At 42.4% G+C, this 4,361-nt stretch overlaps 1 protein-coding gene across 1 annotated transcript in view; it reads right to left on the reverse strand.

Annotated features, from left to right (window-relative positions):
- LOC103360063 (sodium- and chloride-dependent GABA transporter 2-like) overlaps window positions 1-4,031 on the reverse strand; it is an 18,266-nt gene extending 14,235 nt beyond the window's left edge. Inside the window, exon 1 of the mRNA XM_008285713.1 lies at window positions 3,848-4,031. The gene's annotated coding sequence lies outside the window, so the exon portion shown is untranslated. The remainder of the gene's footprint in view (window positions 1-3,847) is intronic.
- Between the last annotated feature and the right edge of the window lie 330 nt (window positions 4,032-4,361).

Consider the following 4,361-nt stretch of genomic DNA (forward strand, 5'->3'; position numbering starts at 1 on the left):
AGGGTTTTATGACATTTGCATGTCTGTTACAGTCGTGCACTACAAGTAAGAAAAGCACCCAGCTCAAAGGTCTTACAAGCACGGCTAGAAACATGTGCAGTGTTTTGGAAATTTCAAGAGACTGTGACCGATATCAACGGTCAGGAGCACTCAGTGAGTCGGCAGGTTTCAGCACGGAAAAATACATCACCCCTAACCTCAGCAAATGTTTGGAGGGAGTCTGACATGAACTGAAGTGTTGTTGGTCGACATGAGGAAGTGTCTTTGCTCCCGCAATGTAAACTCAGTTGCTGTTTTCTCAGGTACACCTTTTAATACAGTCTCATCCAGCGGTCATCCTACACTCATCGCCACTTTTAATGTGAACAAAGATGCTTGATTAATCACAGGTGTGTCTCACATGTGGTTGTACTACATCTTGTAAACGTTTTGCAGTTATTTTCACAGATGTTTATGTGTCACTTGTGCCCTTGTGACTGGATGATATCTTGCAAGATGGTCGCCTGGGCACTGCGCTCCCTGATGTGTAAATTACTGTATATATTTTTTAATCATTTCTTTTTTCCTTTCTATAGTTATTTTACTTTATTTTTTATTTTCCTATTTCTATTTTTCCTTGCTCATTTCTGGGCAACACCAACAGCCGAAACCAAATTCTTTGTATGTTGTGTACGTACTTGGCCATTAGCGCTGATTCTGATTCTGATGATATGATTTGCAAGCAGGGACAGCTCGGTAACACTAAAATCCTTCATTTATACCAGCATATTGTAAGACAATATAGCTCCATCAGAAAATTACACCTTGTATATTGCACTAATATTGTGATTTATATGCTATTTATATATCAAATGCTCAGCCCTGTCTGGAAGTTTATTTTTCACTTCTTTCTGTCATTCTGAAGGGAGGTGAAGTTTAGAGATTGCAGTGTCTTTCTCAAACACGTTACACTGCGATGTCAGCCCTTGTCAAGGTTGTTGTCTACATATTAGATCCTTCTGTTTGTGTTTGCCAGAGAAATTCCTTCCCTCGGTGTTAGCTTCAAAAAGGCTGCACAACTGCTACAAAAATCTACGGATTCAGAGCAACGCTGTCGTGTTTATCGTGTGTTTAGTTTATGTGTGATGAATGCTGTCACTTCTGTCCTGCCAAATAAACTCTTCTGGGGACAGAGCTGCTCAGCACAGAGTGGAAATATTCACTCACATTCATTAGCATTTGAACCAAGAGAATGACAGTTAACAGATTCAGACACACAGCAGTAACCTTGGACCTGATAGGTTCGACATCTCAAGAACTTTCCTGCAGAAGGACACACAACTGTAGCCACAGATCCAAATGTTTTTCACATTTCAGACATTGTTGAACTGTCTTCTGATTATTCTGAGGGCAGTAGCACAAACATGATTAACTGGTCGGACAGCATTTGGCTCTTATCCCAAGGCCCAACAGAACAGCAGGATGCCATAAAAAAAACACCAACACACAATTATTACTGCGTCTTTAAAACACAATGGTAGTAAGTTTTTAACCAATGATTTGTAATATAACATGTCATGGGTCAACAAAAAGACAAAAGTCTGTTGGGGTACATATTAGGTGATAATGATAGGGCGTCATTTGTGTTTAACAAACAGAGCTGAGACAAACCCTAAACTAACATTATCTTGGAACCAAAAGAGTAAATTCATCCTAAATTAAAGCTGCAAGCAGCGTTGGTCGGGTCCTCGGTCCGCGTTGGACCCTCATGCCCGTCTGACCTCCATTTTGACACAATTTAAACCTGCTTTAAGTTGAAGAAGCCATGTTTCTGTCTCTGCTTTTTGTTCTTTTTTTTTCATTTTATCACATTTTTCACAGATTCGGAGGTGCGTGCCAATTTTGGTGAGTTTTTGAGTGTGTTTAGGGGGTCAAATTAAGGGTTTCGCGTTCGTCAGGAGAATAATAATAGGAAGAAAGAAAGAAACGAAGCAGGAACAGGGTAAGGACCCCCACTTGCCTCGGACCCTAATAATTCCTGAACAACAACAAGACTTACATTAGAATGCATCTCTCACTAACTCCCGTGGCTAGGAAACCACAGGGTATGTGTGCAGCTCGCACAGCTAAATGGATCTTCTCAATCCAGCCTTTTAATTGGGTTCTGTTCTTTTCATCATCAGGCAAAGTCTCAGTGCGAAGGCCAGACTGAGCTCAGGAAACTTTGTGCTCTCTATTTTGTAGGGTTGCCCAAATGCCTGGTGCCGGTTATTACAGCCTGGTCCATATGCCAGAGTTCAGTGAGATCATGAGTCTGCAGATACGCTAGAAGCTCTGAGGCTGCACTTAGGGTAATACAAATGTCAGTGTGCTAACATGCTCACAGTGACATGCGGATGTTGAACAGGTTTATGGTTTACCAATGTGTTCGCATTAAACAGAACTTGTGGCTAATGGGAAAGCCACAGTTCTTCAGATTTGTGATATTTTCAAACAAAATTCTGACCTACCTATGAAAGGTCCCCTACCTGCAAGCAGACATTTCTGTATAAAATTTCAGATTAACCATATTGTTGGTTTTAGAAGTCGCACAGTTACTGAAATGGAGATCAACTGAGTGCAGCCTCAAGTGACTTTAGCGTAAAGACACTTGTACCTATAAGCTCCAGTCACGGGTAAATCAGTACTCCTGGTTATAGCGACACCACAAAAGAACATCCAAGCAACTCCTTCAAGGTTATTGAAGAGCACATGCCAGGGGATACGTCAAGAAGTTTTCCAGGCAGACGTGATATTTTCAGATAAAATTCTGACCTACTTATGAAAAGTCTCCTCCCTGTAAACATACATTTTTTCTATAAAATTTCAGATGAACCACACAGAAAACCCCAGCGCCCAACATGGACAACTGTTCTACTGGTGTCTGCCAGAAAATGTTTTGTCTGGCAGAGGCCAATGGAACAGATGCTGATACCTTGAATTAGCTTTACAGGAATGTATTTCCATGAAGATTGGTCAATGAAGTGTAAAGGTGCCTCGCGTTAGAATGACTGTGCCTATCTTGTTTGTGCTCGGACATCCTGGAAAGTTGCGAGAACGTACACAAACAATGTGGACAAGTGGGCTACAAGAACAACTGCTGGCAACGACTTGTGGTGGTTTTTTTCAAAAATATCTCTGCTAATATTTTTTTTTGCTCTACAGGTGACCAGACTTGGCAGCGGAAAGAATAGTTGCTGGTCACTTCAGCAGGGTTTGTTCCTTTTTTTAACCCCAGCCCACTACTGGCAGGGAGGTGTGGGCTCACTGGAAAATATTTTCCCCTTTCTGCTTTGATGAAAAAAATAGATGAATGCTTCGATTATGTCACAGTTTCACAACCCAGCTAATGTTCATTAACTTCCCTTTGTTGTTCCGCTGTAACGTCACATCATTTGCTGTTTTTATTCAATTTTATTGAATAAGAATTATTACATTATTTATCCAATTTTGTCAACTTTTTAGAAGAGTTTATTACCATGATGTAGTCTGCTCAAATATTGGAACAAAAGTGGTGTATTTGCTTTAAAATGCTGTCTTTTTGCAGTCGTGATCACAGAGCAGCCTGAGGTGTTGCACTAAACAAGGGAAATAGCTGCTCTCACTGCAGCGTAGCCGGTAACCTTTGGCCTAGATAATACAGCAACAAGCGCCAAGCGGCAGTCTGGCAATAAAAGCTCATTTGTCTGTGAACTGCAAAGATAGCACATGTTTCCTGATGAGGAATGCCAAAACACTGAAGAGTCCACTCACAGTTTAGCCGAAGAAATGCAAACTAGAACAAGCCCAAAGTAAACGTCCTGTGACATTGACGGAAAGGGAAGAGTACCTCAGAAAGATAGCCTCACGTCAGGGGATCTGTTGTCCTGTGTTACGCTTCCATTCCAGGTCAATTCATCTGGTGCCTCTGGGGGGAAAACACAAGTCTAGATGCCCCAGTCACACCAGGACAAGTGTTACTCGCAGCTCTGGTCATGAGTGAGTCCATGAGTGAGGTTTTGAGAGAGAGCGGCGTTTGAGCGGTCTGACAATGAGAGAGTGCAGAGAGAGGAGGGGTCGGAGTGTTTCTGAATGATCAACTTAAGGCGGGGACTGTTCCACCCGGCCACATGGTCTCACAGCAAAGAGAGCAGGAGGGGATTTGCACATTAGCCAGCCGAGCTGTATGGCTCTATAGGTGCCTGTGTAGGCTGCACCACTCCAGAGTCTAGACCGAATGAATGCAACAGACTTATCCTCTGACTCTTCCTCAGCGCCACCGTGAGGTTGACAAGAAAGTTGCTGGGTTGGCAGGTTGTGTTTGGAGAAGTTTCTCAGACAGCTACAGAATGCATTCATCCTCC

The sequence above is a fragment of the Stegastes partitus genome, unplaced genomic scaffold (assembly GCF_000690725.1).
Source record: "Stegastes partitus isolate 25-593 unplaced genomic scaffold, Stegastes_partitus-1.0.2 Scaffold10, whole genome shotgun sequence".
Taxonomy (NCBI): Eukaryota; Metazoa; Chordata; class Actinopteri; family Pomacentridae; genus Stegastes; species Stegastes partitus.